This window comes from Lagenorhynchus albirostris, chromosome 2 (assembly GCF_949774975.1).
Source record: "Lagenorhynchus albirostris chromosome 2, mLagAlb1.1, whole genome shotgun sequence".
Classification (NCBI taxonomy): Eukaryota; Metazoa; Chordata; class Mammalia; order Artiodactyla; family Delphinidae; genus Lagenorhynchus; species Lagenorhynchus albirostris.
Window position 1 is genome coordinate 168,966,174 of NC_083096.1, and position 21,041 is coordinate 168,987,214.

Sequence of the window (21,041 nt, forward strand, 5' to 3'; positions counted from 1 at the left end):
TCATGAGCAGCAGTGTAGCTCAGTGGTTAAAGGCCGGAGCTAGAGCCAGACTACCTGAGTGTGAAGTTTGAATGCCCAATCACAAAGTGTGACCTTGGAAAAAATCGCCTAAACTCCATGGGGCATAGTTTCCTCATCTACAAAATAGGGGTAATAACAGTACCTCTCTCACTGGGTTGTTGGAAGATTAAATGAATTAACACAGCTAAAGCACCAGCATTATATGCTGGGGACATAGCAAGTGCTCAATAAACTGATTATCTGCTAGCTGCCAGCATCAGCATCAGCGTCATCGTCATCATGATCATCACTACCACCCCCTCACCACCATATTCTCAAGGAGGTAGAGACAGGAGATTAAGGACCACTAGAAAGGTTGTTTTTCACGTCTCAAAACTGGCAGCTAGCATCTGATTCTTGATAAGCCTATAATAACTATTACATTCAACAAATTTCTTTTTCCAGATTCTCTCAATCTCTAACGAAACTCTTCTTTTGAGGTGTTCAAAACAATGAGGCAAAACATCAAACTGTTTGGCATAACAAACTGCTTGTGTCCTCTTATCTTTTGTCTAATTCATAGAAACAAGCAATTTTTCAAGGCTATTATAATGGAAGGAGGCTTTGAGAGACTTATCTGCCTTTCCCCTGCCTTTCCGGGCCATGCTGCTCTGATCCAGTAGTTCATCAACGATGACTCTTCACAGGCCAAACTGCAAAATCTCCTGAACAACATATTCATCTAATTAGTGGCTGGGGATTGTGACTGCATTACACCTAATGCCGACTCTTCCATCCTGCAGTCAAGACTCTCAACAAGCAATCATCACTTCAGTGCTTTCACATTCAACCTCTTAGGTGTTACAAAAGACCCTTGGCTTCATCACTGACACTTTTGTCCTGACCTGAAAATGTGGATGAGTTCTGCGTTTTCACCAATCTGATTATGATAATACACTTTTCTTCACGGGGGAATAAATCTCAACCACACAGTAGCAAATTCCAAAATCAAAGATACCCATCTAATGTAAAAGTAAAGAGCTCAAGCAACTGAAGAATACCAAAACAGGCCTTGTGACTCCGGAGGCTGTGTGTTTAACAGTAAAGGTTTAGGGCACAGGCTGTAGAGACAGCTCGCCCGCGGGTAAATCACAGCTCTGCCTCTCTTACCAGCTATACAACTTGAGGCAAGTTGCTTAACTCTCTGGGCCTCAGTTTCCTAATATGTAAAATGGGGATAATATTAGTTTTATCTCATGGGGTAGCTGTAAGCATTAATAAGCCTCTGTTAGTAAGTCAATGCACATGAAGGGCATTTCCTATAACATTGTAAATATTCATTAAATGTTAAAAGGAAGCATAAAAATACACCTGCCAAAATACTTGTTTTTACAGTTTTGGGCTGGTCATCAGTTCACAGATATACTGTTTTTCGTTTTTTAAAATATTTATTTATTTATGGCTGTGTCGGGTCTTCGTTGCTGCACATAGACTTTCTCTAGTTGCAGCGAGCGGGGACTACTTTTTGTTGCGGTGCGCAGGCTTCTCATTGCAGCGGCTTCTCATTGTGGAGCACGGGCTCTAGGTGCGTGGCCTTCAGTAGTTGTGGCACACGGGCTCGCGGGCTCTAGAGCACAGGCTCAGTAGTTGTGGCACACAGGCTTAGCTGCTCTGCAGCATGTGGGATCTTCCTGGATCAGGGATCGAACCCGTGTTCCCTGCATTGGCAGGCGGATTCTTAACCACTGACCACCAGGGAAGTCCGATATACTTGTTTTTAATCACTCTGCCTCATCACTTATATAAGTTACATATATATCTTCTATATACTGTATGTCAAATATTGTATAATTTTTTAAAAAGAATTTATAGACAATCACATTGCAAGTTTCACAGCTGAGTCAAGCTAGGAAAGGGAGAGGGTTAGGCCTCTCATAACAGCATGTTGGATTATATAATCTGAGAGATTTCACACAAAGCCTTTAACTCACTGAAATTAATAGGAGATACAAAGAACTTTCGAAATCACCTGCTCCAATTCCCTTATTTGTAGATGAAGAAACTGAGGCCCTGAGAAGTGTTTTAAGATCTTCCAGTTCACTAATAACAGAAATCAGACTCTTCTGTTAACTATGACTCAGATATATATTTTTTAAGTGGAAAGCAATGAGGAAGACATTATGGCAAGGGGGAAAAGAAAGACATAGTTTGGAAGAGTTACGGTAGCAACCTAACAATGGGAGCTAACATTTTATGAAGATTTATTATATCCCCGACACTGTGACAAGCATTTTGCATGGGTGCTCTTATATAATTTTTGCAAAACCTGGGAGGTAGTTACTATTATTAACTCCACTTTAACTGAGAAAGTGGAGACCTAGAGAGATTAAATGACTTGCCCCAAATCATAAAGCCAGTGAGCAGTAGAGTCAGTAAATGAACCCATGCTGTCTGACTCTGGAGCCGGACCTTTACCACTGGATATTGCCCAAGCTTAAGAATTTAAAAAGCAGTGAAGCGCTTGATCCTTGAGTCTTTCTCCTACTTTTTTGGTAACTTCTCTGTTCAGAGGCAGTGCAAAGATACACAGTAAATGAAGTAGTTTTAAAGGAAGAACATGACCTTGATTTAGAGCCTACTTATTCCCCGCTATATGAGGCACCATACACACATTACTCTGGCCCCCTGACTTGTCCAAGGCCATACAGCTGGTAATAGTGCCACTGGGGGATGTGGAGCCCATGCCGTCCCAGCAAACCTCCAAGACCCATTTCCCAGCCTAGTCAGTGGACAGTGTATGCTTGTCTGTCCAGCAGATCTTTACTGAGTTCAGCCAAATGGCCTTAACTGGCTTGGAACTACACAGAGAAGAAATCAGCATACTCCCTGCTCTCAAGGAGTTTATGGCACAGCTGGGAAGAAGAGACCACTTTCAGCTTAAAATCCTTCTTTTCTTCTACATTGTAGTTAAGCAGCAGAAGCACTGAAGAGTCTATGGAGCCCCAACTTCCTGTGAGACTGTCCTATTACCCTACTCAGATCACCCAGCCTTCAGGACACTTCTGTGTATACTTCCATGAACTCCATTCTCCTCTCCCCTTAGTACTGTAAGCTTTTTCTCTTGCCTTTGAAGAAGTGGGAATTATTTTCATCTCTATCTTTCTCCCATCCATCACCAGGGATTATGACAAGAGGGTTAACTTAAGGAACTAACATCCAAAAAAAAAAAGCAAAAGAGGATAACTTCTCTATTGTCTTTAACGTTTGGAAAGAGCCTATGGGGCTCCATAGTATTTGCTCAAAAATGTTCAAAGAAATACATGGAAAACTTCATTTTCTGCTGCCCAGGAAAAAAAAAATCCGGAACTCTAGGGGCCAATTATTCTGCTGTCTTGGACTTTGACCTTAGAAAGTCTCCCTCTGGTTTAAATCTGACTGGAACTGAGGGCAGTTGACAGCAGAGTACCAGCTATAAGAGCAGCTTGTGTCTAGGTGGTCAAATTTAATGACTGCCAGGGCTTCTGAGCGTCATTCAGAAGTTATAGTACCGTACCAAACCTACGGGCTAAATGAATAAGAGCAGCAAGTTCCACTGTTGTTTAAATTTATAAGTTCTTACTACGTTCCCAACATCATGTTAGGAGCTGGGTACTCAAAACAGTGACAGGCCTTGAAAAATGAACTAAGATCAGATTGCACTAACAAAACTCTAAGATAAAGAGAAGGCAGAGCAAAAGCAGAGGACATAAGAGAAGCAATAAAGAGGGAGAGAGAGGAGGGCTTACTGTTTGCAAACAGTAGAAGTGAGGGAAATATTTGTGACGTGAATTAGAAGGGAAGACTAATATAATACTACTACCAGTTACAGTTTAGAAGAGTAGCTCTTGACCATCTCCCTTGCTTCTGCTTTTCCCTGGCCAGCTGGAGTTTAAAATTTTAAAAACAATCTTAATAAGGAGCTAAAAAGAGTTGGGTTCTACACCTGACTTTAGCTCTGTAACCTTGAGTTACTTAATCTTTCAAAACCTGTTTTCTCAAGTGCAAAATGAGTGAACATGTATATGGGAGCTCATAATGCTATTCTCACTTTTATGTTTGAAATTTCCATAACAATTTTTTAAATGGGGATAATAGTATCTATTGCTTAGTTGCTGTGAGGATTACAAGAAATTGTGTAAAACACTTAGTACAGTGCGTGGCACTTTTTAGGTGTTCATTAAATGCTAACTATTATTATCAACATGGTATTTTTTTAAGTTCTGGGATGGGGATAAGGAGGAGAGCAAAATGCTATGAACCAGTGAATTAAGGCTACAGACTTCAAACTGAGGAACAACTGTGCAAGGAAAACCTTCCCAAATATACTCTTATAGGTTTCTCACTCTTTTATTCACTTTTTCCCCTTACTGCTTTATTCATTCCATTCAACAAATATGTACTGACTGCCTACAGTATGCAGGACACAGAGCTAGGTATTGAGAATTGGAAAGAGAGGAAGACAGACAACAGAAGGGGTTTTGAGGGGACAATATAATGGGATGGGCTTTTGGAGGAGGGTATCTATGAACCACCAGAAACGATATGCAAAAATTTTTGAGTACGTGGGTGTATATAACTTCTCTGAGAAGTTCTGGAGGGATTCTTAAAGGAATTATTTATTTTTTAAAAAAGTTAAGAATGAAAGTCTAATAAACTGAGCAAGAAGCAAACAAACTTTATATAAGGAAAAACACAAAATACTCTTGAAAAATCACAAAAGTAGCCTTGAGCAAATGGAAAGACAGACCATGATCTTGGATAGAAATATTCAACATCATAAAGATGTCAGTTCTCCCTAAGCTAATTTATAAATTTAGCATAATCTCAATAAAAATACCATCAAGTTGTTTCATCCGGAAATTAGACAAATTTATTACAAAGCTCATATGGCAGAATAAACAAGCAAAACAGTGAGGAAAACTCTGAAAAGGAGCAATATGAAAAAACTAGCCCCTCCAGACAGTAAAACAAATTACAAAGCCTCTAAAATTAAGATAGTTTTGCAATGGCATATGAATTGACAATCAATGGAACAAAACAAAATCCAGTAGGAAACCCAAATGCACGTAAGAGTTTAGTATCTGCTAAAGACAGCATCTCAAATCAGTGGAGCAAAGATAAGAGCTTTTAATAAGTAGTGCTGGGACACCTGGCTGGCCATTCATTGGAAAAAAGATAAAATTGGATCCTTCCTCAAACCAAATGCCAAGATAAATTCCAAATGGATCTGAGTCTTAGATACTAAAAAAAAAGAAAAAAAAAGTGAAACCATATATGTACTAGAAGAAAACATTAATGAATTCCTCATAAATTGAGAGTGGCACAAACTTCCTAACTCTGACTCAAAATCTAAAGCAATACACTGAAAGACTGATCATTATGACTATGTAAAGATGTAAAACTTTTGTATAGCAATAACACTACATATGTAAAGTCAGACATGTGACAAACTGGAAAAAATATTTTTGTAACTTATACCACAGACATTGGGCAGATATTCTGTAACTCATAAAAGGAGAAAACAAAATTAAACTATACTGAAATATTATTTCTTACCTAACAGACTGACAAAACTCCAAAACTCTAGCATCAAGACTCAAGAGAAACAGAAAAGAAGGGTCAGGCATGAAATAAAAACTTCTATGAATATACCTTGCTGTATAGTTTTGATTTTGGAACCATGTAAATGGTTTTCATAGTTAAAAAAACAAAATTAGATTTTTATAATCAGTTCTTAAGTTTTAAAACAAATGGGTCTGTTTATCAAGTTGGTGGCATACCACATAGAGAAAATAATTACATGAAGTGACTTTTAGGACAATGTTTGACTATACAACTCAAATAGCATATATTCTAAGGACAAAAGGAACCACAAAGAAAACTAAAACAACATTCAGTAATCTAATGGTCAGGACAGACAGCAGCATTGCTACTTGCCGGGTTAATAACATGGCCAGGGAAATCCAGAGAGAAGGAACAGCCCGAAAGCCCCAGAGCATGGCCCACAGTCCAGGAAGGGTGAAGTTCCATGTTGCCCATTGAGTGTTAATGACTGACGCTCAAGTAGAAGGGTAAGAGGGAGTGGAGAAAGCGCTAAGAGTTGAGGCTTGAGGTGGGCACAGCCAGGGCTTGAGGGCAGCCCAAGCCATGCCAAGGAACCACACAGAGGGCAGGCAAGCCATCTTGGAGTTTTAGACTGGAGAGTAACGTGTTCCGATCTGTGCTTTACAAAGATCACTGGCAACAGTGTACAAAATAGATTGGATTGGAACAAAGGTGGAAAGCTGGCTGGCCAGCTACAGACTGCTGCCGCAGTAATCCAAGACAAGAGATTACAGCGGCTTTAGCCCAAAGAGAAAGGGGACATCAACAGGCTTGCAGTCTAAAAAATGTGTGCCATTTGTGGGTGGGGAGTGGAAGGGGGTGGAGAGTTGAGAGAAGGGGAAGAACACTGGATGACTCCTGGGTTTCTGCCTCTGGCAGCTCCGTGGTGCCATCCACTGAGACCAGGAACCCAAGAGAAGTACCATATGGAAGAAAACTGCTAAGTTCACTGCTGCCAGAGCCCCTCGTGGGGGCAGGGAGCCAAGGGAGTCAAGAAGGAAGACCCAACTGTCAGGCCACAGTCCTAGAAAGCTGAGAAACAGATGAAACTGCAGAGTTAGATTACCTCTTGTAAAATTTTTCAAAGTCAGAAACAGAATCATATACTGTTCATTTTTGTTTTTTATATTAAAAAAATAAGTCAACTAACCAGTACTTGTAACAGTAACAGTACTTGGAGCCTCAAAAGCTATTATTCACACTTATAATCCTTTGTTTCTAACCTCCCTCAACCTAGTTGGGCCCTTTCCTTCATAAAACATGCCCTATTGTATGTCCCAGAACCAGATTCTAGAGCTTATAGCAGAAGTCACTCATGCAAACACCTTCAGGGGTCTGACAGATGTAAAATGTTTAAATGTAAGCAACTAATTGGTAAACACAACACGGGCCAAACTCTGGCCTAAGCCATTTTCTACTGAGGTCCCATTTTCACAAAATATTCTAACATGAAGATTTAAAAGATACTTCCTTCCTTTTTTTTTTTTTTTTCCTTTCGGGTACTAATAAAACCAGAAATTACATCACGAACTGACTTTTTCAGAGGTCCTAATATTAGACAAGTTCTGAGATAAGTTTGGTTTCAAAATAGCAGCTCTACTGTCACAGATACAGAGGGTCTCCAGGACAAATGCAGGGGAAGCATCCTTGCCTCCTGTCTCTGCTTCCTTGAATCTATCCCTCTCCTCCTCTCTCCCTTTTAACCCTACTTTCCTAACCCTGAGGAACTGACTCCACCTGCAAAAAGTTGATGCCTAGAGCCAAAGTACTGGGCTTCTACTACTCTTCCTTTCACCTGTCAGAAGAAACAAATACGTTCATCTGCTAACCAGGTTGTCGAGACAACACGTCCCCATTTCACCAGTCTCATGTAAAATAATGACAATGATCTCTAAGGTATCCCTGAAGCACCTCATTGGGTGAATGCCTATATTGTACACAAACATTCAACTATGTTTGACCAGTTTAGACAGGAAACAAAGCAAGAAAAGACACTTTTACTTTACATCTTTGAGGTCAAAGTCCCAGAACAATAGAAAGTACTAATTTTAGGGGGATTCTCCTCACTGTTTCGGTTCAGTGGTGTTACATGTTCATTGTTGGCTCAGTACCTTTTGAAGGGTCAAGGACCCCTCTGAGACCTGACTACAGTACAAGCACACCTCATTTTATTGTGCTTTGAAGATAGTGCACAGTTTTTACAAATTAAAGGTTTGTGGCAACCATGCATTGTCAGATGATGGTTAGCATTTTTTAGCAATAAAGTATTTTCTATGTGACTCGCTTTATTACAATACTCACTTTACTGCAGTGGTCTGGAACTGAACCCGCCATATCTCCAAGCTATGCCTGTAATGGGCTCTCTTCCCAGAAAAAAAAATGGCATTCACACAAATCTGCAGGCAAATTCAAAGGATTCATGGATCCCTTGCAACTTGACCATTTACCCCAGATTAACAAGCTAATGTGGATCAGCAATAACATATTTACTTTATCTATGGAAATGAAATACTTGATGTCATGATTTTGAGGATATGGAGTTAAATAACAACATTAGGGAAATGTAAGGAAAGATAGCTTTCTTTCCCTACCTTTCTCTCCCTTGAGAGCTGTAGGAGTCTTACAACTGCACACTCTCTGCAAATGAAATACCGCACCCTCTGCATGACTTAAAGAAAGTGACAACCTCATCTCTGAATTTAAATGCCCTTAATATTTAATTCTTTCCTCTATAGGTTATAGCTTGCTTTCTCCACATTATCAAGATGATGGCTTTAGAAGGCAGGCTATTGGAGATCCAGAAAACAATATATCCCAATCCAGTTTCCTTGTGAAAATCAAAGAGCTCACTCTCTTGAAGAGTTGAAAGAGGCTGAAGGGTCACCGCTTCCCCCCAGGGTGCTGGTACAGGCAGTACTCCAGAAGGGTAATGTAAATACTCAGTATGAGGCAACAGGGCACACCAATTTGTTTTTCAATCTGTTTTATTTCAGTTCAAAGCACCTTTGCAGATAGACAGTACAGGAAAATAAGCCACACTTTGGTTATACCCAGTCTTCCTCAATCTCCAAAAGCAGGTGAGTATTGCCAAAGTGTGGCTTGTTTCCCTGTGCTGCCTGTCTGCAATGATGCTTTGAACTGAAATAAAACAGACTGAAAAACAAATTGGTATGCCCTGGCTCTTCCTGCAGTTTTATATTATCCTTCAAAGCTAGTGTTACCACCTACTGGAATCCAACAGACCCAAATCACAGAGTAAAACTGCAATACTTTAAATGTGAAGGCCCCACCCAAACCTAAAATAGCAATTTAATTCAGGGCTTGTTGGTTAACATTGCATTAACATGCCACTCTCCATCCAGTTCCTTGCTCCATTTGCTGGGCTGGATTACATCTTCTGATGACACGTGCAATATGGTTACTGGATACAGTTTAAAACAAAACTTGACATTGCTGATCTTCCTATATGGTTTGCTCAATTTATTACTGCCTCTGTAATTTTTCATGTTCATGAACCCAAACATCATCATTTATTTTTACCTATTCAAAAAGTCTACCAGCTTTAAAGCATTCAACATTCTGCTTAAAGTATGCAACATTATTTTGAAAACTTTTAGAGAAAACCCCAAATCATTTGCAAACCAATTCTAAAATTACTACCAACTAGAAGAAGCCTATCATTTTCTTAGAATGAAGGAATGCAAATAGTTTCAAGCTTAAAACACTAAAATGATGAAAAACGCTCTCCACAGACAGTTGTATAATTTTGTTTAAAAAATTAAATCCTAATTGGAAAAGATCCTCTCTTAACAAAACATAAAGAAAAAAAATAAGATCTGTTCTCCTCCCCCCAAAGACAGAAACACACACACACATACCCATGCACACACACACCCCCACACACACCCTCATCTGTAACATACTTCTGAATTTTTGTTATTATTTATCACTTTAAGTAAGTTTCCATTTGGGGTCAAATTTGGTTAGTTTTCTCTAATTGGAATGAAGCAATATGTGTGTAACAAAAAGAAAACACACAACAATACTTTGAGAAGGTAACATTACCCACATTTGACAACTTAGACAATAACCTGTAACTGGCCCAAGACCATGCAGCTCTATCAGCAGTAAAGCTGGGTACAGGGCCGGGACTCAGAGCACAAGACTGTGAAACACAACACATTCACTGGCTTCTTTCTTCTGTAACTCTCCAAGTTCTTGCCATCTCACAGTCTCTGAACCTACCGAAAAGTTCTTCCTCTCTAATTCTCTCCCCTTTCCCTTCCTTTGGACTGGATCCTGGTCACTCAACAAGTTTCAGCTTAAACTACCCAGAAGAGAGGTCTTTGGGGACTATCCTGGTAATAATAGGTGGTCTCCCAGGTCAACACTGTTTTGTTTGCTTTATAGCAGTTGCCACAATCTGGAGTAACTTTGGTACCTCTTTACTGTGTTAAGACACTCGGTTTTGGGTCCATGTTTCACCCTGATAATCATAGCCACAGTGGTGCCTGGTAAATAGCAGACACTCAAATATTTGTTCAGTGAATGGCCTGGATTTATTTACTATTTACCAAATACCAGGGTGTGGGCACTGGCTAGCAGCTGATACAAGAAGAGGTGAAGTGTGGTCCCTGCCCTTCAAGACCTCCCAAGTTAGCAGGAAAGATAACAAACAGATGGAATAATTCAGGGTGGTTAGTGTGATCAGTTTAGGTTCAGATCGCAGCTTCCTTATGCACTAGCTATGACCAAGGTCATCTCTCCTGACTCTGTTTCCTCATCTTTAAAATGGGAATATTAATACTACCTATGTCATAGTGTTGGTGTGAGGATTAAAAGATAAGCCATGGAAATAACGCACATAGTGAAGTCCTTAGCACACAGGAATCACTCAATAAATATTAACTACTGATTTTATTATGATGCAATGACAGCTATATATGAAATTATCTTTGTTTACCCGTATGCCACCTGTCCAAGCCCCTACAGAATTTAAATTCCATGGAAGGGCAGAGATTACGTTGATCTTGTTCACCACTGTATTTTCAGGGATTTGAATCATTGCTAGTATGTTCTAGGTGCTCGACAAATACTGAAAGATTAACAAATGTATGAAGGCAAGCATGGGTGTTCTGAATCTATTTGTTAGTTAAACTAGTGACAAATAGTTAGGTTTGGGAACAACTCTTATAAAAGAACAATGTCTACTAAATAGACATGTCTCCGAAGAAGATATACAGATTGCCAACAAACACATGAAAGGATGCTCAACATCATTAATCATTAGAGAAATGCAAATCAAAACTACAATGAGGTATCACCTCACACCAGTCAGAATGGCCATCATCAAAACATCTACAAACAATAAATGCTGGAGAGGGTGTGGAGAAAAGGGAACCCTCTTGCACTGTTGGTGGGAATGTAAATTGATACAGCCACTATGGAGAACCGTATGGAGGTTTCTTAAAAAATTAAAAACAGAACTACCATATGACCCAGCAATCCCACTGCTGGGCATATACCCTGAGAAAACCATAATTCAAAACACTGTGGTCATGTACCACAATGTTCATTGCAGCACTATTTACAATAACCAGGACATGGAAGCAACCTAAGTGTCCACAGACAGATGAATGGATAAAAAAGATATGGCACATATATACAATGGAATATTACTCAGCCATAAAAAGAAATGAAATTGAACTATTTGTAGTGAGGTGGATGGACCTAGAGTCTGTCATACAGAGTGAAGTAAGTCAGAAAGAGAAAAACAAATACCGTATGCTAACCCATATATATGGAATGTAAAAAAAAAAAATGGTTCTGAAGAACCTAGGGGCAGGACAGGAATAAAGATGCAGATGTAGAGAACAGACTTGAGGACACCGGAGGGGGAAGGGTAAGCTGGGACGAAGTGAGAGAGTGGCATGGACATATATACACTACCAAATGTAAAATAGACAGCTAGTGGGAAGCAGCCACATAGCACAGGGAGACCAGCTCGGTGCTTTGTGACCACCTAGAGGGGTGGGAGGGAGATGCAAGAGGGAGGAGATATGGGGACATATGTATACGTAGAGCTGATTCACTTTGTGATACAGCAGAAACTAACACACCATTGTAAAGCAATTATACTCCAATAAAGATGTTAAAAATAAAAAATAAAAACGTCTAAATTAGGAAGTGGGGTGTGGCAGAAGTTTGATGATTTAGCCAAGTAGAGAAAATTTTCAGTTGAGGCTGTAATTAAATCTCCACAAGCCATACAAAGATTTGGATTCGATTCCAAGGAAGAACCAATAGTCCCAGTTTGAGAGATGTGAAAGAATGAAGTCCAAGCAGAACGACATGGGTCCCCAGGCAGGGCGCTCCCAGGGAAGAGCTCAATTTGCCAGACCTATAATCTATTACAGTCTTAGACAGCTTAACCTCTCAGAACCTGGGCTTCCTCCTCTTACGCAAAACAGACACGGACACTTCTAAAAAGTTATTGGTACAAAAAAGCTGTGTATGAATATAAATAAGCAACTGGCTTACCGTAGGCGCTCGGTAGAATGGTATTATTGTTATTCAAAGTAGAAGAAACAATTCCATTTTGAATAATACACCAATAAGACCAGAAAAGGTAATGGAAGCCAGAGTGGTTGGTCAAATAAAGAGCTCTGGGTGCATAGGGCAGTTGTAACTCGAGTTTCCCACTCCGTGAGAAGGGACCTGAGGAATCCCTGAAGGACAACACTGACCCGGTCTATTTGTGTCTAGAGCTGGGGCCGCCACAGTTTTTCTGTGAAAGGCCAAAAGCATTTTCGGCTTCGTGAGCCAAGGGATCAAAGCCATCAGATATCTGTTGCAACTACTCAACTTTGCTCTTGTAGAAGGAAAACAGCCATAGGCAATACGTAAACCATGAACACGGCTGTGTTCCAATAAAACTTCATTTACGGACATGAGAATCTGATTTCATACAACTGTCACAAATTATGTGAAATATTCTTCACAGCTATTTAAAAAAATGTAAAACCTTCTTAGCTCCCGGCTGACAAAAACGGGGGAGGGTGAGGGGCGGATTTAGCCCAAGACCCTAACTTGCTGGGGCCCGGCGTCGGGATTTGGCGGGACGGGAGGAGGGGTGAGAGTGCGAGAAGCAGCTGCGAGGAGTGGCCTCCGATCGCGCCGAGTAGCAGGCGACGAGGGTTGAGGGCAGGTCCCAGGCGGAGAACAGGCCCCAAGCGGGGAGTAGGCCCGGCCGAGCGTCCCGGCCGGGACCCCGTGGCCTCTCCCCGCCACAGACGACAGCGGAGCCTGCGCTCGGGGTGTAGGCCGCCCCGGGGCTCCACGTCCCGGGGCGGGGAGAGACGGCCGGGACTTGGCAGAGCGCAGCGGACTGCGCCACGCCGAGGGGTCTCTGTTCGCCCCTCATTCGGGGCGCCTCTTAGGCCACAGCTGCAAAAGGGGTCTCCACGCTGAGTCCCAGCCCCGTTTCTATGGTTACCTGTTCAGCACCGATTCAAACTGCGGTTCTTTATTGACAGCGCCATAAAGGACACGAACACTCCTGCCCGAAGGGAACAATAAAGCTTTCTCCATTCAACAGCGCCAGAGACGCCAGCAGGCGGCCATTTTAAGGCCGGAGCGGAAGAGATATAAGCAAGGAGGCGGCGGCCCGGCCTGCCCCGCGCGCCACAGTCACGTGCTGGGGGCGGGCCTCACGGGGGCGGGACGCGCGCTCTCCACCAATGCTAGCACGCTGGGACAAACCCGTTGCTAACCGCTTCTCTGACCTCTGACCCTTGACCACTCCTTCTCCTCCCCACACTCCCCTAGGAAAGTTCTAATGGGTTTCTACCACCCCTCACCCGGGCAGCACTAAAGTTGAGATCTTATCTCAAACAACGGCAGAGAATTAGGCACAAAAGATTTCTTCCCATTTTTCCAAAACAAGTTCACGTGCAAGGCGGAGACGTGACGTGAGCCGCGCCCCAGACGCATTCTCATTGGTGGAGAGGCTTGGCTCGGACGTAATAGGCTAACAGACCCGTATCAACCAATCGTGGCGTCTTGAAGGCATTTTGGTCCCGCCTCTCCTTCCTCCCCATTTTGGGCTGTAGAGGCTTGTGGGTAAAAGCGTTAGTTAGTTTTGCTTGTGCTTCGTTTTTCTGTCACGCACTGTCTCACCCTATACGTTCCATGTTGGAATTCCTCTCGCCACCTTCACACAGCCAAATAAATGAAGTTATATCCATACAGTATCAAATTAAGTCACATCGGCTCTGGCCCACTGAGCCTCACAATGTATGGCTGTCCCTGACACGCAATTTTTCTGTCACTAACAGTCATGCCGCCCAAATCCAGTTGTCTCAGTACAAAGACAAGTTCCCTCTTTGGTAACAGCTGTTGCATCCACAGGGTCGATAGTGAGTCGTTCTGAGGGATGTCATTGTCGGACTGACTCCCATCACCGTTTTAATCACAAATTCAATCTACGGGGCAAAACTGTCATTTGCATTGTTGCTGTCATCCAGTTCATCTTTTTTTTTTTACTGTCACTGTCCAGTATGCGACCCCTCTCCATAACCACAAACTTCAAACAGTTCTGTACAATATAGCAGTTGGAATGTGTGCACAGCTGTCACCCTTTCCGTTGTTTTCACCATCATTATCACTCAACTACTTTCACTGCCACAAAATCAAGTCAATATTAGTAGACCCTAACAGGGTAAACAGCTGTCCTTGTTACTGACCATTTAGTCACTTTCACTATTATACTCACATGTCACTGTCACATTCAGGGTCAAATTTCCTGTCCACAACAGTCACTTATGTAGTCACTAGAGTCACACCTACAGCTATTGTGTCTCCTAATCACTCATTTCCACCATCTCTGCATTCTCCTTTAGTGGGAGCCCTCAATACCGGCTTGACACATTTAACAAACAAACAAACACATAGAATGGTGCTTGGCACATAGTAGGTGCTCAGGAAATATTTATCCAATCAGTGGATTTTTGAAAAGCAGTATTATTGCCAATGTACTATATGGGAATGTGGATGGCTTGATGCTTATCATTCTTAACAGGAATAAGTGCAGACACAATCTGTCCTCCCTATGTAACTTAACAAGACTCTGCATCTTATAGGGACAAGAAGGAGAAAGCAGGAGAAATGTGGATATGCTGAATTCCTGGGACCATGGTTATAAAGAATTGGATGGTTTTTTAAAGTTTTCATTTCTTACTTTAAAAGGAATATATGTTTGTTGTAGAGTATTTAGAAAATATAGGAAGGACTCTTTCCTTCTAAAGGATTGTTTTTTTTTTAAATTTTATTGAAGTGTAGTTGATTTACAATGTTGTGTTAATTTCTTCTGTACAGCAAAGAGATTCAGTTATATATATATTCTTTTTCATATTCTTTTCCATTATGGTTTATTACAGGATATTGAATATAGTTTCCTGTGCTATACAGTAGGACCTTGTTGTTTATCCATTCTACACATAATAGTTTGCATCTGGTAATCCCAAACTCCCAATCCGTCCCTCCACTACCCCCACCCCACCCCTTGGCAACCACATACCTGTTCTCTACATCTGTGAGTCTGTTTCTGTTTTGTACATAAGTTCATTTGTGTCATATTTTAGATTCCACATATAAGTGATCTCATATGGTATTTGTCTTTCTCTTTCTGACTTACTCCACTTAGTATGCTAATCTCTAGTTCCATCCATGTTGCTGCAAATGGCATTATTTCATTCTTTTTTATGGCTGAGTAGTATTCCATTTTATATATATATATATATATATATATATATATATATATATGCCACATCTTCTTTATCCATTCATCTGTCGATGAACAGTTAGGTTGCTTCCATGTCCTGGCTATTGTAAATAGTACTGCTATGAACATAAGGGTCCATGTATCTTTTCAAATTATTGTTTTTTCTAGATATATGCCCATAAGTGGGGTTGCTGGATTATATGGCAACTCTATTTTTAGTTTTTTGAGGAACCTCCATCCTGTTTTCCATAGTGGCTGCACCAATTTATTCAATACATTCCCACCAACAGTGTAGGAGGGTCCCCTTTTCTCCACACCCTCTCCAGCATTTATTATTTGTAGACTTTTTAATGATGGCCATTCTGACCGGTGTGAGGTGATAACTCATTATAGTTTTGATTTGCATTTCTCTAATAATTAGTGATGATGAGCAAGCATCTCATGTGCCTATTAGTTATCTGTATGTTGAGGGATTGTTTTAGACATAACAAAGAATGTCATTCCCCAACACACTCACACACATTCAGTGGAAAATGGCTGCAGTTCCCTTGTAACTGTTCACCTGAGGTTTTACATTATTAGAAATTCTCATGGAAATGACTTGCCTACAGTCCATGAAGAACAGTATAAGGTGATGGAGAGCAATGGCCTTGGCTTCTGGCTAGCCATCGTATGGAAGAGTAAGAAACCAATGGTGAGGCGCAAGAGGGAGGAGATATGGGGATATATGTATATGTATAGCTGATTCACTTCGTTATAAAGCAGAAACTAACACACCATTGTAAAGCAATTATACTCCAATAAAGATGTTTAAAAAAATCGAAGGAAAAAAAAAAGAAACCAATGATGGACCCTCTAAGGACCTCATCTCTTGGGAGAGTCTCAAGAGTTTTGGAGAAATAACTTCTGTTTCCCAATCACCAAAAGGAAGGACCCAACCCTTGACCATGAGGGGGAAGGTGCTTGAGGTCTTTTCACTCTTTTTTCTACCTTGACAAAGAATGTTCCCAGGCTGATGCCTGAGGTGGCCCCAGCTAAACTACCAACTGTTTCCAGAGTGACTACTACATTCCAAGAACACTGAAGTAAATAGAACATGATCCTTGCCCAAGAAGGAAATAACACAGCCAGGACCACTTCTACTGCCAGTAGTAACAGTCATTATTTATCTCACTCTTACTCTCTGCTAGGTACCATGCCAAGCTCTACCTAGATTATCTCATTTAATTCCCATAACCACCAAATGAGGTAAGTAACATTATTACCCCCTTCTATACAGGAGAAAACAGACTCAGAGGAGGTAAATAATGTGCTCAGGGTCACACAGCTATTAATCAGTGGAGTTGGGGTTGAAACCTAGGAAGTCTGACTCCAGAGCCTTCACTTTTTCCCCCCGGAATAATGACTTGTGGTTTTTACAAAATATTTGTGTTCATTATAAAGAATTCAAGGATTACAGAAAAATACAAAGAAGAGAGTTAAAAACATACTCACTATAAATCCAACCACTTAGCAGTAACATATCATTATAGATGAGCATTTCTCCATCTCTGGGTAAATATATGTAGGTAGGTAGATTGGGAGATAATGATGGTAATAATGACAGTTTCCCTTCAAGAAGCACTATGAGCTGGACACTGTTCCAAGTGCTTTCTATGAATTAACACATTTAATTTACTCAGAGAGAGATGGTTAGACCTATTTTTATTAAAATGAACTCATTTAACATATTCAGTGTTCATATCGGCAGCCAACCACCTGGTGATGTTTTTCCCCAAATCTGGTTCTTTCCTCAGTCTTTGCTGTCTTCACTCTGCCTTCCAATCAAATCCTAAGCCTGGAGTCCTTGGGCTGCAAAAGCTGAGTCTTTAAATAGCACTCTCTGCACAGCTGCTGCCTGGTCAAATGTCTCTGCTGTTCCCCAAGGCGGTGGTGTTATTTGTAGAAGTGAAGTTTGCTAGAGGCTCAGCATATGCTTTTCATCTGCTAGAGTAGGTATCTGGGCCTTAGCATTCTTTTTCCTGGCTTTCTAAGTGTTAGACTTTCCCTACCCTTTTCTCCAATCCAAATGAAGCTTGGTCTTCAGATCTTGCCCAGTGGAGGCCAGAGAGTCTCAGATGAGGGTGCTGTTAGAATTTGCCAAATGACTCAGAAAGGTCAGCTTGCTCATCCATCTGAGATGGCAAAAGACCAGGAGAAGGGAGAGACTGCCTCGCTCCAAAGGGGCTCCCAGCCAATGAGAGTCTCGGGTACTTCCCTGGGGTCTGGTCCTACCAATATCTTGTACTGTGAATGAATCTCTTGCCCCAATTTCCCCTGAGACAAAAGGCTCTGCTGCATTCAGAATGACAAAATCAACATCTTTGGAGATGGCTCACAGCCCATCATAACCATCTAATCCAAAACAGAAGCTGTAATTTTCCAGCCAAACCTGCTCCTCCCCTCCAGCTCCTCAGTTCAGAGAGGACAGCCCACCCACCACTCTGCCTGATTGCTGCAGTTACACAGCTGGGAGTTGTCCTTGACACTTCTGTCACTCGCCCTCGACTAGTCACCAAGTCTTGTTGATTTTACCTCTAAATATACTCTCTCTATTTCCACAGCCAAAGTGCAAATGACTTTTATCTCTCACCTACCGTATATGCTCCTCCTGCAGTCTCTTTAATTATCCTTTACTTTGTTCTGCAGACAACAGGCCAGTGTAATCTTTCACCTCATTTAGAATCAACTTTATTAAATATAATTTACATAAAAGAAAATGTACTAATTTAAAGTGCATTTTGGCAAATTCATACACCCATGTAACCACCACCATAGCAAGATATAGAATATTTTAACTTTTTAGGGCAGTTTTAGGTTCACAGCAAAATTGAGAGGAAGGTACATAGATTTCCTGTGTTCCCCTGCCCCAGCGGTCCCCACCAGAATGGTACATTTGTTACAATTGATATACCTACATTCACAGATCCTTATCACCCAAAGTCCAGAGTTTATATTAGGGTTCACTCTTGGTGTTGTACCTTCTGTGGGTTTGGTCAAATGTGCAATATGTATCCATCACTATAGCATTATACAAAGTAGTTTCACTGCTCTAAAAACCCTTTGCTGTACACCTGAAACGAACACAACATTGTTAATCACCTATACTCCAATGTAAAATAAAAAGTTAAAAGAACCCACAAATATATGTACTGTTAATAGGATTTTCTTCAAGGGAAGGGGATTTAATTGCTGGAAACAGGGAAGGAAAGAGACAATTTTTCCTATAAATGAAAAATTATAAACCCATCAAACGCTTAACATGCTATATATAAGGCAGAGAATGAGATTTGGGGATGGCTTTTCACTTTTCTGCTATATATTTGGTGATATTTGAATTTTTCTAACAAATGTGTTCACATGCTATGTTTATAATTTAAAATTAAAGCTAAAAAAAATCACTTGAAAAAATAAATAAATAAAAATCCCCTGTGTTCTGCCTATTCATCCTCCCTACACCCAAATCCCTGGAGGTCACTGACCTTTTGACTGTCTCCATAGTTTTGCCTTTTCCAGAATGTCACATAGTTGGAGTCATACACTATGTAGCCTTTTGAGATTGGCTTATTTCACTTAGTAATATGCATTTATTTCTTCCTGGTCTTTTCATGGCTTGGTAGCTCATTTCTTTTTAGCACTGAATAACATTCCATCCTCTGAATATACCACAGTTTATTCATCCATTCACTTACTGAAAAACATCTTAGTTGCTTCCAAGTTTTGGAAATTATGAATAGAAGTGCTATAAACATCTGTATGCAGGCTTTTGTGTAGGCATAGCTTTTCAATTTGTTTGGGTAAATACCAAGGAGCACAATTACTGGAGCATATGGTAAGAGTATGTTTAGTTTTGTAAGAAACTGCTAAACTATTTTCCAAAGTAGCTGTACCATTTTGCATTCCCAGCAGCAACGCAAGAGAGTCCCTGTGGCTTCACATCCTCACCAGCATTTGGTGTTGCCAGTGTTCTGGATTTTGGCCATTCTAATAGGTGTATATCAGTATCTTATTATTTTAATATGCATTTCCCTGATGATGTATGGTGTGGAGCATATTTTGGTATGCTTACTTGCCATCTGTATATCCTCTTTGGTGAGGTGTCTGTTAAGGTCTTTGGCCCATTTTAAAATTAGGTTGTTTTCTTATTGTTGAGTTTTAAGAATTCTTTGTATAATTTGGATAATAGTCCTTTATCAGATATGTCTCATGCAAATGTTTTCTCCCAGTTTGTGACTTGTCTTCTCATTCTCCTGACTTTGTGTTTTGCAGAGCAGAAAAGTTTAATTTTAATGAGCCCAGCTTATTGATTCTTTCTTTCGGGGATTCTGCATTTGGTGTTGTATCTAAAAAGTCACCACCGTGCCCAAGGGCATCTAGATTTTCTACTATGTTTTGCATTTTACATTTGGGTCTGTGATCCATTTTGAATTAATTTTGTGAAGAGTAAGGTCTGTGTCTAGATTCATTTATTTGCATGTGAATGTCCAGTTGTTCCAGCATCATTTGTTGAAGCTATCTTTACTCCATTGTATTGCCTTTGCTACTTTAGTCAAATATCAGTCGACTTTATGTGGGTTTATTTCTGGGCTCTTTATTCTGTTCTATTGATCTATTCTTTTGCCAATACCATAGTCTTAATTACTGTAGCTTTATGGTAAGTCTTGAAGTTGGGTAGTATCAGTCCTCCTACTTTGTTCTTCTCCTTCAATATTGCATTGGCTATTTGGTCTTTTGCCTCTCCATAAAAACTTTAGAATCAGTTTGTCAAAATCCACAAAATTATTTGCTGGGATTTTCATTGGGATTACATAGAACATATAGATAAGTTGGGAAGAACTGATATCTTGACAATATTAAATCTTCATATCCATGAACATGGGATATCCCACCATTTATTTAGTTTTTACTTTTTTATTCACTATTAGTGGGTGATTTTATTTTTTTTTTCATTTTTATTGGAGTATAATTGCTTTACAATGTTGTGTAGTTTCCACTGTATAGCAAAGTGAATCAGCTATACATATACATATATCCCCTCTTTTTTGGATTTCCTTCCCATTCAGGTCACCACGGAACATTGAGTAGAGTTCCCTGTGCTATATAGTAGGTTCTCATTAGTTATCTATTTTATACATAGTATCAATAGTTTATATATGTAAATCCAAATCTCGCAATTCATCCCACCCCTCCCCTTCCCCCTTGATATCCATACATTTGTTCTTTACATCTGCGTCTCTATTTCTGCTTTGTAAATAAGATCATATATTTATTTAGTTTTATGATTTCTTTTACCAGAGTCATGTAATTTTCTTCATATAGATCTTATACATATTCTGTTAGGTTTATATTTAAGTATTTCATTTTGTGGGGTGTTAAGATAAATAATATTGCATTTTTAATTTCAAAATTTACTTGTCATTGATAGCATATTGAAAAGTATTGACATTTTTGTATTAATTTTGTATCCTGCAACCTTAATATAATTGCTTATTAGTTCTAGGAGTTTTTTTGTTTGTTTGTTTGCTTGTTTTGCAGTACGCGGGCCTCTCACTGTTGTGGCCTCTCCCATTGCAGAGCA

At 40.3% G+C, this 21,041-nt stretch overlaps 1 protein-coding gene across 1 annotated transcript in view; it reads right to left on the reverse strand.

The window, feature by feature from the left end:
• Positions 1 to 13,274, reverse strand: part of ZBTB40 (zinc finger and BTB domain containing 40) — a 94,971-nt gene extending 81,697 nt beyond the window's left edge. The window contains exon 1 of the mRNA XM_060141164.1: positions 13,139 to 13,274. The gene's annotated coding sequence lies outside the window, so the exon portion shown is untranslated. The remainder of the gene's footprint in view (positions 1 to 13,138) is intronic.
• Positions 13,275 to 21,041: the final 7,767 nt, after the last annotated feature.